Genomic DNA, 16,546 nt, shown 5'->3' with positions numbered 1-16,546 from the left:
TGCTTATGTTACCTCCCTGCTCAAAAACTGACTCTGACATTGTCTCCCATGCTTGGGAGACAATACAGTCCCAGATGAGGCTCAGGTGGTCTCCCATTGGCCTCCACCTTCTCAATGCTCCCTACAAATACAATCACCTGCAGCCAACAGCCACTCTCTGCTCCCTGGATGGAACCACAATCCCTAACTGTGTGTTAGTTCCCTTCCTCAACTGTCTGCCAGGATCCTACATATTTATTTTTAAATACTGCCTCCTCCTTGAAGAGTTATATTATCTACAAGTGTCATTTCTCCCTCCTTTGAACTTCTTTGACATCTTTTTTTTTATATACCTCTCAAATGGCGCGTTCATTCTGCTTTGTATTATTATTTATGTTCTTGGCTAACTTCCAGTCATAATATTAATGATAGACTTTATTCATTATGCTCAAACCATAAACAGGGCACCATGCTGAGTAAGTTATATGCGGTATGTCTCTCAGTCTTTAGAGTCAGCCAGCAGGAAGGTTTTATTGAGGGCCGGGGCTGTGATGAGTAGAAATCAAATCAATGGCAATGAGTTTTTTTTGTTTTTGTTTTTGTTTTTTTGTGGTGAATAGTGGTTAAGAAGGCAAGTTTTTGGAGTTTAAACGACCAAAGTTTAAATTTCAGCTCTACTCCTTATTAACTGTGCTACCTTGATCAAGTTTCTTAACTTTTCTAAGCCTTAATTTTGTCATTTGTAGAAAGGGAGTAATATTTGTCTCACAGAATGTTTTGAGAGTAGTAATAACTGATCAACGAATGTTAGCTATTTATCACTGTCCCCTGCTTTTCAGATAAGGAAACAGAAATTTAGAGCATTTTAGTTATAAGCAGTGGTAGAACCTGGATTTGGCCACATGTTTGTCCAGCTCCTAGTCCTTTACTCTTTTTCGTACATATAATTATTTAATTGCAAGTATGATAAGCACTGGAAAGGAGAAGTTCAGGCTGTTTTATGTCAGTGCCTAACAGGGGCATTGCATTAAGTTGGGTTCTCTAGAGGAGCAAAACCAGTGAAGTATATATGTATGTGTGTATAAACCAAAAAAAACCCATTGTGGCCAAGTCAGTCCAGACTCTTAGCGACCCTATAGGACAGGGCAGAACTGCCCCGCAGGGTTTCCAAGAAGCGGCAGGTGAATTCAAACTGCTAACTTTTTGGTTAGCAGTTGAGCTCTTAACTACTGTGTCACCAGGGCTCCGTATGTAGAGAGATAGAGAGAGAGGCCTAATACTATACTCTTAATTAGTGAGAAATTGGTGTAAGCCAAGGAGCCCTGGTGGTGCATTAGTTAAGTGCTGGGCTGATAACCAAAAGGTCGATGACTCGGACTCACCAGCCACTACTCTGTAAAGATTTACAGAATCTTTGGAAACCCTGTGGGGCAGTTCTACTCTGCCCTATAGGGTCACTATGAGTCAGGATTGACTTGACAATGGGTTTTTTGGGGAGTGAGAGTCATGAGTGTTGGTGTTTCTCCATGCAACTTCTGCTACAGTGAGGATAGTGCTTTAACCATGACTAAGGCTTGGCCCCTATTGCTAGAGAAGGACATCATGTTTGGTAGAAAAACAAAACAAACCTGTTGCCATCGAGGTAATTTCGACACATAGCAACCCTGTAGGACAGAGTAGAACTGCCCCATAGGATTTCCAAGGAGCAGCTGGTAGATTTGAACTGCTGACCTTTATGGTTAGCAACCAAGCTCTTAACCACTGCACCACCAGGGCCCCTGATAGGTCTGGTAGAGGGTCAGCAAAAATGAGGGAAATCATCAATGTGGTGGACTAACACAATAACTGCCACAATCTACTTAAACATACAAAGAATAATGAAGATGGCGGGGGACGGACAACATTTCATTCTGTTATACACAAGGTCGCCATGACTGGGAGCCGAATGGATAACAAATAACAGCAGGAATGTTTGACTAATGTTTTTTGAAGCATAATCTGGAATCTCAGATAGGTGGGCTTTGAATCCCAACTCCACTGCTTACCAGTCCTCTGAGAATAAAATGTTTTACCTTGCTGAATCTCAGTTTCCTCTGTGATTAAATGGAGGTAATAATTACAACTAACCCAGAGGGTCATTTTATAAGTTAAATTAGATAGCTACTGTATGTAAAACGTCTACAACACCATATCATTCAATAAATATTAGAAGTATTGAACATTCACAATTCCTTTGAAACTCTTATTGGCCATCAATTTTGTTATGACATACGCAGAGCTAAAAATCATCACACTGTGCAAAACTGCACTGAGGTTAAAGACACCACACTCAAAAACTTCACCAGTGACATTTTAAAGAAACAGGAAACAAAAAAATGGTAGCACAGTTTTACACATTTAAAATGATTTATAAATATATAATACTACAATCAGTATTGCACTTTATCTGGAAAAAGACCTGAACTTTGATTGTGGAAGTAGGTTTTGGCAGGATTGTACTTTGTGAGTTATTGTGAAGTGGTGGAGGAAGGGTTATCTGAAATTGGACAGAAAGTTGTCATGCCAGATGTGGATGGGTGTAGCCACAGGCAGATTATCCAATAGGCAAGGTAAGCAGGTGCTTACCAGATCATCTGTGGTGAACCATTTCATATTTTTCAACACACGTACCTCTAGGTATGGCTGGCACCTGTCTCTCTCCCAACCTCACAACACCTTTCTACAGAATCAAAGCCTCTTTTCAAATTTACAATCCCTGACAGAGTGGATGATCCAGTGAACAAGGTAAGCAGGGGCTTAGAAGCCCATGTGAAATTGGTCACTACAGATTAGGAAGTAAGCACAAATAAGCCTGTGCTTACCTTGCTGACTGGGTAATCTGCCCCTCAGTGTGGCGCATATACACATGTGAGCAGAGGTGGCTGGTAGGTGCTTGAGGGGTGTGTGTGTGTGTGTGTGTGTGTGTATGGGGAAGAAGTTGTGTATTCCTACATGGCTCTGCTCAGCTAGGTGCAGTTTTCTGCATGCATTTAGTATTTCTCTCAGACAAAATCACACGTAAACAACCACAAAATTCCCACTATGTTCAAATTGTTCCTTTGTGTTGGATTAAATTCACATTTTCAAAACAAGCAGCGTGTCAGAACTGATTTTTACGTTGACATTATTACATCCTTTATCTCTCAACCTAAACCTTTAAAATCAATTCACATTTTAAAATTAAACAAATAATTGAAAGATTGAGCTTAACCCAATTTTGTTTAACCTTAAAACTGGATACAAGCAGATACTTTAATTTTTAGTTATTATGTTCTTATAAAATTTGATGTAGTTATGATTACATCTGTGATGCCATGAATTTGTAAACAGCCTCATGGTAAAACAACTGGATATTTTGAAGGAGACAGGTGAATTTCTTGGCATCCTTAGTATTGATTGGGAAAATGGTGCAGTGTTACATGTATGAGTCAAATTTATGACATGGAAATTTCTGATAGGATATTTCACATCAAAGCCAGTGTGCACTGTAGTTGAAATAATATTCATTCTGCAATCCATACCTCAAAGCATTTGCCCCATTATTTTTTCAATCTGTCAGATGGATTGATATGTGCTAAAATATATTAAAACAAAAAAAATTTACAGTGATTTGAATTTTTCATTCTAGACAAATTCACAATAAGAAATAATAAGACTTTAAAAACTGGCTCTATACATATGCTAGTTTAGAGGAATATAGGTAGGTATCAATCTTCATTACTTTGTCTTCTCACGCCACCCTTTGAAATCTTCCGTTCAGTTCTTTTACTTCATCAATTCTTCCTTTTGCTTTAGCTGCTTGATGTTCAAGAGCAAGTTTCAGAGTCTCCTCCGACATCCATCTTGGTCTTTTCTTTCTTTCCTGTCTTTTCAATGACCTCTTACTTTCTTCATATATGATGTCTTTGATGTCATTCCACAACTCGTCCGGTCTTCGATCACCACTGTTCAATGCGTCAAATCTATTCTTCATATGGTCTCTAAATTCAGGTGGGATATACTCAAGGCCATATTTTGGCTCTCATGGACTTGCTCTGATTTTCTTCAGTTTCAGCTTGAACTTGCATCTGAGCAATTGATGGTCTGTTCCACAGTCAGCCCCTGGCCTTCTTCTGACTGATGATATTGAGATTTTCCATCTTCGCTTTCCACAAATGTAGTCAATTTGATTTCTGTGTGCTCCATCTGGAGAGGTCCATGTGTATAGTAGCCATTTATGTTGGTGAAAGAAAGGTATTTGCAATGAAGAAGTTGTTGGTCTTTCAAAATTCTATCGTTCGATCTCCAGCATTGTTTCTACACCAAGGCCATATTTTCCAACAGTAGTTTTTTGTTTCCAACTTTCACATTAAAATCGCCAGTAATTATTAATACATCTTGATTGCATGTTTGATCAATTTCAGACTGCAGCAGCTGATAAAAATCTTCTCTTTCTTCATCTTTGTGCCTAGAGGTTGGTGCATAAAAATATATTTGAATAACAGTCATATTAACTGGTCTTCCTTGTAGGCACAAGGATAGTAATCCTATCACTGACAGCATTGTACTTAAGGATAGATCTTGAACAGTTCTTTTTGATGAAGAATGAAATACCATTCCTCTTCAAGATGTCATTCCCAGCGTAGTAGACTATATGATTGTCTGATTCAAAATGGCCAATACCAATCCATTTCAGTTCACTAATGCCTAGGATATTGATGTTTATGCATTCCATTTCATTTTTGATGATTTCTATTTTTCCTAGTTTCATCCTTCATACATCCCAGGTTCCGATTATTAATGGATGTTTGCAGCTGTTTCTTCTCATTTTGACTCATGCCACATCAGCAAATGAAGGTCCTGAAAGCTTTACTCCATCCATGTCATTAAGGTCAATATTAAATGATGGAGGAAGCATCAAAAGAAGATGGAAGGAATGCACAGAGTCATTACACCAAAAAGAATTAGTCGATGTTCAAACATTTCAAGAGGTAGCATATGATCAGGGACTGATGGTACTGAAGGAAGAAGTCCAACCTGCTCTGAAAGCATTGGCAAAAAACAAGGCTCCAGGCATTGATGGAATATCAAGTGAGATATTTCAACAAACAGATGCAGCACTGGAGGTGCTCACTCGTCTATGCCAAGAAATATGGAAGACAGCTTCCTGGCCAGCTGACTGGAAGAGATCCATATTTATGCCTATTCCCAAGAAAGGTGACCCAACCAAATGTGGAAATTATACAACAACATCATACACAAGCAAAATTTTGCTGAAAATCATTCAAAAATGGCTGCAGCAGTATATCGACAGGGAACTGCCAGAAATTCAGGTGTTCAGAAGAGGACGTGGAACCAGGGATATCATTGCTGATGTCAGATGGATCCTGGCTGAAAGCAGAGAATGCCAGAAGGATGTTTACCTGTGTTTTATTGACTATGCAAAGGCATTCGACTGTGTGGATCATAACAAATTATGGATGACATTGCGAAGAATGGGAATTCCAGAACACTTAATTGTGCTCATGAGGAACATTTACTTAGACCAAGAGGCAGTTGTTCGGACAGAACAAGGGGATACTGATTGGTTTAAAGTCAGGAAAGGTGTGCATCGGGGTTGTATCCTTTCACCATACCTATTGACTTTGTATGCTGAGCAAATAATCCAAGAAGCTGGACTATATGAAGAAGAATGGGGCATCAGGATTGGAGGAAGACTCATTAACAACCTGCGTTATGCAGATAACACAACCTTGCTTGCCGAAAGTGAAGAGGACTTGAAGCACTTACTAATGAAGATCAAAGGCCACAGCCTTCAGTATGGATTACACCTCAACATAAAGAAAAAAAAATCCTCACAACTAGACCAATGAGCAACATCATGATAAACAGAGAAAAGACTGAAGTTATCAAGGATTTCATTTTACTTGGATCCACAATCAACAGCCATGGAAGCAGCAGTCAAGAAATCAAAAGACACATTGCATTGGGGTAAATCTGCTGCAAAGGACCTCTTTAAAGTGTTGAAGAGCAAAGATGTCACCTTGAAGACTAAGGTGCACCTGACCCAAGCCATGGTATTTTCAATCACATTATACGCATGTCAAAGCTGGACAATGAATAAGAAGACCAAAGAAGAATTGATGCCTTTGAATTGTGGCATTGGCAAAGAATATTGAATATACCATGGACTACCAGAAGAACAAATAAATCTGTCTTGGAAGAAGCACAACCAGAATGCTCCTTAGAAGCAAGGATGGCCAGGCTGCAACTTACATACTTAGGACATGTTGTCAGGAGGGATCAGTCTCTGGAGAAGGACGTCATGCTTGACAAACTACAGGGTCAGCAGAAAAGAGGAAGACCCTCAACGAAGTGGATTGACCCAGTGGCTGTAACAATGGGCTCAAGCATAACAACGATTGTAAGGATGGCTCAGGACTGGGCAGTGTTTCGTTCTGTTGTGCATAGGGTCGCTATGAGTCGGAACCGAAACAACAGCACCTAACAACAACAACAACATCAACCTTCAAACCCATAATGGAGTAATTATTTTTCTATGTGAGTAATAATACCTAAAAATTAAAAACAAAAATTTTAAAAGAACCCAAAAAGTGAAAATGGGTCCATAGTGTATCTTAATAGCATAGGGTTAAAAAATTGACTTATTCAACAAATAATAAATTTAAGACAGACCACTTCATTAACAATGCTTCACTGAATAACAAGTTCTGTTATGTGGGGTTTCAGTCTTTCATTTTATGGGTTATTTCTACCAGTAATATTCTAGTAATCAGATTCCTAGAATCACGAATTCTAGTAACTAGTATATGCCTTACCTAAGAAAATTGTGAACAATTTCCATCAGCTACATTAGAATTGCTTTATTATTAAAATCCATTATGGGTCGCAGAACAGTTTTTTAAATTACTTATATTTCAATCACCTATGGTATTTCTACTTGAAAAATGTCCATTTTCTTGGTCTTTTTCTAACTGAATCTTGCAAATCCAGTTTACAAATTTTCTAACTGCAGGATGTTATATTTTGAATTCTACTTGCCTTTGTTATGTGTACCTTGACCCAAACTGCTCAATATGTTGTTAGTATCAGTCGTTTTCCTATAAATGAATGTGATCTGGAAGTAATCAAGCGAATGGCCAACTTCCACAGAAATTTGTGTACTTTAAATACATAGGAATCAAATCAACTACATCTGTAGAAAGAAATGATGGAAAAGCTTGATGTCATCAGTCAGAACAAGGCCAGGGACCGACTGTGGAACAGACCATCAATTGCTCATAAGTAAGTTCAAGTTGAAACTGAAGAAAATTAGAACAAGTTGATGACAGCCTAAGTATAACCTTGAGTATACACCACCTGAATTTAGAGACCATCTCAAGACTAGATTTGATGTGTGGAACACTAATGAATGAAGACCAGACGAGTCGTGCAAGGACATCATACATGAAGAAAGCAAGAGGTCATTAAAAAGACAGGAACTTGCTCTTGAACGTTGAGCTGCTAAAGCAAAAGGAAGAAATGATGAAGTAAAAGAACTGAACAGAAGATTTCAAAGGGCGGCTGGAGAAAGCAAAGTATTATAATGACATGTGCAAAGAGCTGAACACAGAAAACCAAAAGGGAAGAACACATTTGGTGTTTCTCAAGCTGAAAGAACCGAAGAAAAAATTCAAGCCTTGAGTTGCAACAGTGAAGGATTCTATGGGGGAAAATATTAAATGACACAGGAAGCATCAAAAGAAGATGAAAGGAATACACAGAGTCATTATACCAAAAAGAATTGGTTGACATTCAACCATTTCAAGAGGTAGCATATGATCAGGAACTGATGGTACTGAAGGAAGAAGTCCAAGCTGCACTGATGGCATTGGTGAAACACAAGGCTCCAGGGATTGACAGAATATCAACTGAGATGTTTCAACAAACAGATGTAGATCTGGAAGTGCTCACTCGTCTGTGCCAAGAAATTTGGAAGACAGCTACCTGGTCAACCGACAGTGTTTCATTCTGTGGTACATAGGGTCCCTATGAGTTGGAACCGATTCAACAGCACCTAAAAAAAAAAAAAAAAATTTTATTTTTTAATTAACAACGACACAAACTTTTCTTGGTATAATAACTGTCGTGCTTTTTTAATAAAGTCCATGTATCAACTATTCTCAAAATTTAGTGTGTACAGGAATCATATGGAGAGGATGTTGGTTAAAATTCAGATTCCTGGGCTCCAAACAGAACAAGACAGTTCTAATTTAATTTCAGGAGGCAGTGCTTAAGAATCTTTTTAATAATACTGTATACTCCCTACCCCAATTACTCATAGAAACAAATTGTTGGAGATCTTTGGTGATAGAGATGAAAAGCAAGCAACACAATCATTTTCTCTGAAAGGAGAATGTTGCTTCTCAGTCTTTTTTTTTTTCTTTATGATTTTGAAAGATGGAAAAAAAAGTCTGAAAAACTCAGGACCAGGGACTTTCAAAGAGATTGCACTCAAAACTTCTTGTTCAAAGCACATGGATTAAATGTTGATGTAAACTTTAGCCACAAGATTTTTTTTAATTCAAACTTACGTGAGTATATTTGTTCTAGTGTGTTTAGAAGCAGCATGAATAAAACGGAAAGCACAAATCTTATTGCAGCTAAAATTATGTGTCATGGTTTTCCCTATGTGTCATCCATGTAAAGTTTTCCATACGATAATATTTTTTAATGTATGACTGTCAATCCAAAATTAAATTGTGATTTAGAGTCACTGTCACCAGAACATATGAGAAAAAAAAAAAAAGATGTTCTCTGTCACTATAGGTCTGAAAATGTCCTGAAATGTCAGTTGATGCCAAATCCAATCCTTGTGCTGGCACTGGTAAAATTTTATATTTTCATGTTGAATTATTACTTTTCACCACACACATTTTGGTAATTTGCCTTGCATTTCCTATGATGTGATCCACACATCTTTGATCTGGCATCTTTCCAAACGTACAGATGGCTGTTCACATATCAGTTCTAATGAAACATTTGAAGTACAATGTGAGACAGGTTGAACTTCAATATCACTTCAACAAGAATGTTCATTTACCATTGACACAACTTTGTTTGTCACAACAAAACTATGCATTATAGCTTTTCAGTATTTCTCGTTTTAAGCAGAATCTAATGCCATCTATTACTAAGGTTCGAAACATAGCTTTGTAAAGTTCTTTTTTTATGCTCTTTGACATCATCATAGCTATAGCATTTTTCTGCTTACATTTTAATTTGGAAAATGACTTGAGTGTCAAAAATTGCTACTACATGACTAAATTCAAAATAAATAAATAAATGGAAATTCCCAGGTGCCAAAAAGAAAGTGTTGATTCCAGCACCATAAAACAGAAGTTGAAGACATAATGGGGTGAAAAGGGTCATGGTTGGAACCTGAATCAAATACGTATCTTAGAGCTGAGGATGTTAACGTCCTTTTTGAAAAGATGTTCAGAGCCCTGAGCTAGAAAGGTTTTGCTCTATTCATGAACAAGGACCAGAAAATCTCCACCAGTGAGCAAAGGTCTCAGTAGGAGCCAAAATATTCACTCTAGGCTGTGAATAAAAACAGAGTCACCTTCAAAAAATAAGAATTTAAAGATATATCAAAAATGGATACAAGGACCAAATATCTCATTACCCACATGGTATGGGAAACCTAAACTGAGAAAACTGGTGTAAAACACAAGACAGAAAGATTTAGAATCAGGGGCTGTCATTGCACCCAAGTAGAGTCTAACATAAAATGTCCCATAGAGAGGCCTCCATAATCATGAGTATGTGATAGCCTTCCAGAGAAAATATTTTTCACTAAAGATGAACAGATGAGCTCACAAACAAAAACTATAAAACATGAAGAATTTCATAAGGAGAGAGACCACAGACCTAAGAAATTTAGAATTTACGTGTAAGTAATTAGAATTAATCCATCGCTGTTGAGTTGATCCTGATTCATAGTGACCCTATAGGGTCCATAAGGACTTCTAAGTCAATTGGCAAAATAATTCTATTATGAAAACGTTCTGCATCCCACTTTGAAATGTGGCATCTGGGGTCTTAAATGCTAACAAGCGGCCATCTAAAGATGCATCAATTGGTTTCAACCCACCTGGATCAAAGGAGAATGAAGAACACCAAAGTCACATGATAACTAAGAGCCCAAGAGACAGAAAGGGCCACATGAACCAGAGACCTACATCATCCTGAGACCAGAAGAACTAGTTGGTGCCCGGCCACAACCGATGACTGCCCTGACAGGGAGCGCAACAGAGAACCCCTGAGGGAGCAGGAGATCAGTGGGATGCAGACCCCAAATTCTCATAAAAAGACCATACTTAATGGTCTGACTGAGACTAGAGGAATCCCGGCGGTCATGGTCCCCAAACCTTCTGTTGGCCCAGGACAGGAACCATTCCCGAAGACAACTCATCAGACATGAAAGGGACTGGACAATGTGTAGGAGACAGATGCTGATGAAGAGTGAGCTATTTGTATCAGGTGGACACTTGAGACTGTGTTGGCATCTCCTGTCTGGAGGGGGGATGGGAGGATAGAGAGAGTTGGAAGCTGGCAAAATTGTCACGAAAGGAGAGACTGGAATGACTCATTAGGGGGAGAGCAAGTGGGAGTATGGAGTAAGGTGTATATAAACTTATATGTGACAGTTTGACTTGATTTGTAAACGTTCACTTGAAGCTCAATAAAAGACAATAAAAAAAAAACTGCCCCATAAGATTTCCAAGGATTGGCTGGTGGATTCGAACTGCCAACTTTTTGGTTAGCAGCTGAGCTTTCAATCACTGCACCACCAGGGCTCTATTAGAGTTATGTGTGATGTAAAAGACCTTAAAAAATACGTAGCTTATAATGCTCAAAGAGATAAAGAAATCAACCTATATGGTAGGATATTAAAAAGCAGTCAATCAAATTTCTAGAATTGAAAAATACAGTCTTTGAGGAGCAGAAGGCTGTGTAGATAAATTACACAGTAGGTTAGAAACAACTGAAGAGAAAATTGTTGTTAGGTGCTGTTGAGTCAGTTCCGACTCATAGCGACCGTATGCACAACAGAATGAAACACTGCCTGGTCCTTCGCCATCCATGAAAAGAGAATTAGAGAAGTAGAAATGAGATCTGAGTAATTTACCTAAAACACAGCACAGAGAAATAAAGAAATGTAAGGTATAAAAACTTCTAATAAAAGTGCACTATGAGTTCCAGAATGAAAAAATAGTTGAGAACAAATATTAAAGCAATTTGGTTAAGAACTTTTAAATTGAAGCAGGACATGGATCTTCAAACTGAAGATGTATGCCTAGTCCTAAGAAAGATGAATTTAAAAAGGACAAAATCTACAACTAAACAAATCATAATGAAAAGGCAAAATGTTAGAATAAAAAAAATCTTCAAATAAACCAGAAAAGAAATGAATTTTAAAAAGCCAGTTAGAATGGCTGCAGATTTTTCTGAAACCTGAATCCATTAAAAATAGAAACCATAATACAATGAAATAAAATATTCAAAATATTTAGGAAAAATACATGTTTTGTTAATACCAAATTCTACTCATTTAATAGTAAGAACAAAATAAAGACATTCAGCAACAAAGAATTTTGATGCTTTCCAACAAGCAAAACTTCAGTGAAATCTTAGCTAATGGGTTAGTCTCACATTTTTCTTCTCTGATCATAGTTTACAACTTCAAGTAAATAGTTTTCTGTAGCAAATATTTAAACAGGTACAATTTTCTAACGCAAATATTTTTTGTTTTCAATGTTCTTGTGTTGTTAGGTGCCCTCAAGTTGGTTCTGACTCATAGCGACCCTATAGGACGGAGTAGAACTGCCCCATAGGGTTTCCAAGGAGTGGCTGGTGGATTCAAACTGCCGACCTTTTGGTTAGCAGTCAAGCTCTTCACCACTATGCTGCCAGGGCTCCTGGTCCTTGGAAGGGTAAAACACTGATTAAATCATAGAAAATAATATAAATAACAGAAATGGTTAACAAATGTTAACTGGTGAATTATTACAAAATAACATCAAATTTTCAATGTTACAAGTCAATAATATTTGGAAATTTCATTTTCTTTCTTAATAATTAGACTTATAGAGAAATTCAACTTTATGATGAAAAGATAATAAATTTAATGCTATTTTGTGATAACTCACCAGTTAACATTTGTTAACCATCTCTGTTATTTATATAATTATCTGTGGTTTAATCAGTGTTTTACCTTTCCAGGGACCAGAGCTAATTGTCTTCCCATCCTTTTTAAGATTTCTCATTTAACCCATGAGTAAGGCTTATAACATATGGCTCTAGTTGCTAGGGAAGGCTAAATTAAAGAACACAGGGCTTATAATTTTCTGTTTCTATGAAAGACTATGGAAACACTGGTGGCGTAGTGGTTAAGTGCTACGGCTGCTAACCAAAGGATCAGCAGTTCAAATCCACCAGGCTTCTTGGAAGCTCTGTGGGGCAGTTCTACTCTGTCCTATAGGGTCAATATGAAAAAAAAAAAACGGAATCAATTCGACTGCACTGGGTTTGGTTTGGTTTTTGGTATGAAAGATTAAGAGTTCACTACCATTACTGGAAGAACTACCAATGAATAAAATTCAACAGAAAAAAAAGAGCCCAGGAGGAAGAAATGACATGCAGATGTCAATGACCAGCAAGGAAATCAGAGGTATGTGTTGGTAAATCTAAATAAATATTGAATAAAAATTAAATTTGGGCAGCATTTAGAAAACAATGTGGAACTTAAATACTAGACAGCAATAATAAGGAAGATGGGAGGGAGAATTCAGAAAGAAATTAAAGGTCCTTGTCTTGTTCAAATAAAGAACAGGCACATTGACTAAAAAGAGACAATGTTATAAAAGTTAAGATTTAATGTAAAAATATGGTTAACCATCAATATCATTAAATATTTTTGCCTTGCAGATGAATACTATGTATCACTTCTAAAATGAGAGTAAAAAATATATCAAGAAAAACCTTTCAACCAATAAAAGGCAGAAAAAAAGTAAAGATAGAAATTAAAATCATATTCAATAGAAAAATTTTAAAAATTGAGATGATAGAGATAAGTTAGAATAAGTCATGGATTATAACAAGTGATCGAAAGTTGGAGATTTTCAAACTAGAACAAAAGATGAAATCCAGGCATCCAGTTATTGACAAAAGATACACATAAAACCAAATGACAGATACATAGATATCAGATTAATTTTCACCAACAGAAAATGGACATAAAATATTAATCAGAATAAACAGATTTTGGGGTATCTCAAAAATTTCTCTTGAGACAAAAAGACCTTGAATAAGGATACAAAACAAAAACTATAATAATCCTGAACTTGTATGTACCTGTTGTTGTTGTTAGGTGCCCTCGAGTCAGTTCCCACTCATAGCGACCCTATGTACCACAGTACAAAACACTGCCCCATCCTGTGCCATGCTCACAGTCATCATTATGCTTGAGCCCATTGTTGCTACCACTGTGTCAATCCATCTCATTGCAGATCTTCCTCTTTTCCAACGACCGTCTACTTTACCAAGCATGATGTCCTTCTCCAGGGGCTGATCCCTCCTGATAACATGTCCAAAGCATGTAAGTCTAAGTCTCGCCATTCTTGCGTCTAAGGAGCATCTGGTTGTACTTCTTCCAAGACAGATTTGTTCATTCTTTTGACAGTCCATGATATATTCAATATACTTCGCCAACACCACGATTCAAAGGCGTCAATTCTTCTTCTGTCTTCCTTATTCATTGTCCAGCTTTTGCATGCATATGATGAGATTGAAAATTCCATGGCTTGGGTCAGGTGCACCTTAGTCTTCAAGGTGACATCTTTGCTTTCCAACACTTTAAAGAGGTCATTTGCAACAGATTTTCCCAATGCAATGTGTCTTTTGATTTCTTGACTGCTGCTTCCATGGCTGTTGATTGTGGATCCAAGTAAAATGAAATCCTTGACAACTTCAATCTTTTCTCCACGTATCATGATATTGCTCATTGGTCCAGTTGTGAGGATTTTTTTTTTCTTTATGTTGAGGTGTAATCCATACTGAAGGCTGTGGTCTTTGATTTTCTTCAGTAAGTGCTTCAAGTCATCTCCACTTTCAGCAAGTAAGGTATTCTGTCATCTGCATAATGCAGGTTGTTGAGTCTTCCTCCAATCCTGATGCCCCATTCTTCTTCACACAGCCCAGATTCAAGGATTATTTGTTCAACATACAGACTGAATAAGTATGGAGAAAGGATACAACGCTGATGCACAACTTTCCTGACTTTAAATCACTCATAGTTCCCTTGTTCTGCCTGAACGACTGCCTCTTGATCTATGTAAAGGTTCCTCATGAGCACAATTAAGTATTTTGGAATTCCTATTCTTCGCACTGTTATCCATAATTTGTTAAGATCCACACAGTCAAATGCCTTTGCATAGTCAATAAAACACAGGTAAACATCCTTCTGGTATTCTCTGCTTTCAACCAGGACTCATCTGACGTCAGCAATGATATCACTGGTTCCACATTCTCTTCTGAATCTGACCTGGATTTCTGGCAGTTCCCTATTGACATACTGCTGCAGCGCTTTTGAATGATCTTCAGTAAAATTTTGCTTGTGTGATTTTAATGATATTGTTTGATAATTTCACCATTAGGTTAGATCACCATTCTTGGGAATAGGCATAAATATGGATCTCTTCCAGTTGGTTGACCAGGTAGCTATCATCCAAATTTCTTGGCATAGACTAGTGAGCACTTCCAGCACTGCATCTGTTTGTTGAAACAACTCAATTGATAATTCGTCAATCCCCAAGCCTTGTTTTTTGCCAATGCCTTCAGTGCAGCTTGGAGTTCTTCTTTGAGTACCATTGGTTCCTGACCATATGCTACCAAATGGGCACCTAATAACCCAAAATATATATAAAACAAAAGATGACAGAATTACCTGCAGAAAATGAGAAACACATAGTCATAAACCCCTTGCAGCCGAGTAGATTCCAATTCATTGAGATGCTATAGGACAGAGTAGAACTGCTCCATAGGGTTCCTGAGGAGTGGATGGTAGATTCAAACTGTCGGCCTTTTAGTTAGCAGCTGAGCTCTTAACCACTGCTCCACCGAATTACCTGTAGAAACTGAGAAACACACATTAGATAGGTTAAAATGTCTCTCAAAAACTGATCATACAAGCAATCGAAAGTTTAGTGTAAAAAAGAAGATTTGAATGTAACACAATTAATACGTTTAATCTAAAAGATACACATATTATCACATAATTAGGGTCCACTCTTTTCAAGTATATATGGGACCCCTCAATGAAACTCTTAAAAATATAAGTCATGCCAAAGTTCTCTGATTAAAAAGCAATAAATAAGAAATCAACAATAAAGTGTAGCAAAAAGCAAACAAATAAATGAACTAAAAACTAAAAATTGTTTAGTTTTAAATAATTCATGAATTAAAAAGAAAATAATAATGGAAATCCACAATATTTAAAATTGAATGATAGACTTTCTGCTTCCTATGATGGGCGTCAAGGTGATGAGGAACAGCCTTCCCACTGATGTTAACCTAAAATCTAAGGGCAAAAACAGACATCTGCTTGAAGGCGCCTTCTTGGGAATCAAGTATTGTGGGACAAAGAAGTAAGTTTGTCCTTTCGTTTCTGGAAATGGCCTGAGCCATCAAAGGGAATTTTGTTTTATAAAACTGCCAGGGAACAATCAAATATGTGCAAACGAGTTAAGGGCTGAACAGGCCTCAGGAAAGAAGGGTGAATGACTGCCCTCCTACCCTCTGAGGTCTGATGTTTGTCCTTGTAGTGTGTCATGTGGGCTTGGGGTACAAAAATAGCTGGGTGAGGGGACTCATGGCCCCCTAAGCTATTGTGCTAGTGGGCAGTACGTGTACCAGAAGCTTTCAGCCCACCTTACTAAATCTACCTGGCCTGGCGGGGACCGGGAGAGGGTAGGCCCCCATTTTAAGTCCTTCACCTACAGCACAAAGTGGGGTGCTATAATAGAGCAGTTGTCATCTCTGTCGGGACAGCCTTCCTAGTCAAGGGGACGCTCCAAAATGAATCTGAATTTGTTCTGGTGTGGTGTCTGCTTCTTGTTATAATAAAAGCTCCTTTCCATGGGCTAATGCCCTGGGAGCATCTTGTGTGTTCAGAGTCTGATCAGAATGATACGATATTCATTGAGTAATCAATACTGGTGACTGGCGCGCTACTTCTTATGAGCTCTGGCTAGTTAGAAGTTGGAGACAAATTGTGGATGTCTTCCGAGTATTTTATTTTTTAATTTCCTCATTACCTCTGTTGTTGGTAGGTGCCATCGCGCTGGTTCCGACTCATAGCAAACCTATGGAACAGAGTAGAACTGCCCCATAGGATTTCCAAAGAGTGGCTGGTGTATTTGAACTTCTGACCTTTTGATTAGCAGCCGAGCTCTTAACCACTATGCCACCAGTGCTCCATATTATT

General features: G+C 37.8%; 1 long non-coding RNA gene across 1 annotated transcript in view; it reads right to left on the bottom strand.

Annotated features, from left to right (window-relative positions):
- Positions 1-2,315: 2,315 nt before the first annotated feature.
- LOC135231440 (uncharacterized) overlaps positions 2,316-16,546 on the bottom strand; it is a 31,313-nt gene continuing 17,082 nt past the window's right edge. The window contains exons 2-3 of the long non-coding RNA XR_010322072.1: positions 15,008-15,197; positions 2,316-8,074 (exon numbers count right to left, since the gene is read on the bottom strand). This is a non-coding gene — a long non-coding RNA (uncharacterized LOC135231440). The remainder of the gene's footprint in view (positions 8,075-15,007; positions 15,198-16,546) is intronic.

The sequence above is a fragment of the Loxodonta africana genome, chromosome 5 (assembly GCF_030014295.1).
Source record: "Loxodonta africana isolate mLoxAfr1 chromosome 5, mLoxAfr1.hap2, whole genome shotgun sequence".
Classification (NCBI taxonomy): Eukaryota; Metazoa; Chordata; class Mammalia; order Proboscidea; family Elephantidae; genus Loxodonta; species Loxodonta africana.
The sequence above is the reverse complement of the archived record's forward strand: the minus strand, read 5'-3'. Positions and strand labels throughout refer to the sequence as shown.